Raw genomic sequence first — 587 nt, forward strand, 5'->3', positions numbered from 1 at the left:
GACGGAAAAGGAAAAAACGTTCCTCTTCTAATCTCGGTCTGCCCCCTAGTGTTTGACAGCTGGAGATCTTGGGCCGCCCGGAGAGATTCAAGGCCAGAGAGTTAAGATGATTTTACCCTATGATCTGATTCTCCATTTCATTCAACGAATTCTTATTCAAATAGCTGTTTGCAGTGCGCAGGACGCTGTCTGAAGATTCTGGACATGCAACAAATTTGACAAACTCTCTACCGTTAGGGGGCTTACCTTAGCAAATTATAATTTCAAATGTGATAAAGCCATCTAAAGAGGAAATAAAATAATGTAATGAGAGGGGATCTTTCCAGAGTATGTATGCACGTCTTGGAAGATGGTAATTTCCTAAAAGGCAGGGTCGATATTATATGCTTTTTCTGATAACACCGTGCTTACAAAAAAATTGTGAATTTTAATTAAGCTGGCTTTAAAAAAAATTACTTCATGAATTACAAATGAAACATGATCTTTGGCTTCCTCTTTCCTCTTCACCTAACTTTCCCTTCTTTTATCAGTCCCACATCCAGAAGACTCTCCTTTTGGCCTGCAGGAATCTCACTTTGCTTTTTGTT

Source organism: Sus scrofa, chromosome X (assembly GCF_054392235.1).
Source record: "Sus scrofa isolate SSC_HxYL_T2T_F1_AM1 chromosome X, Sscrofa_HxYL_maternal_Yorkshire_Landrace_v2.0, whole genome shotgun sequence".
In the NCBI taxonomy this organism is placed as follows: Eukaryota; Metazoa; Chordata; class Mammalia; order Artiodactyla; family Suidae; genus Sus; species Sus scrofa.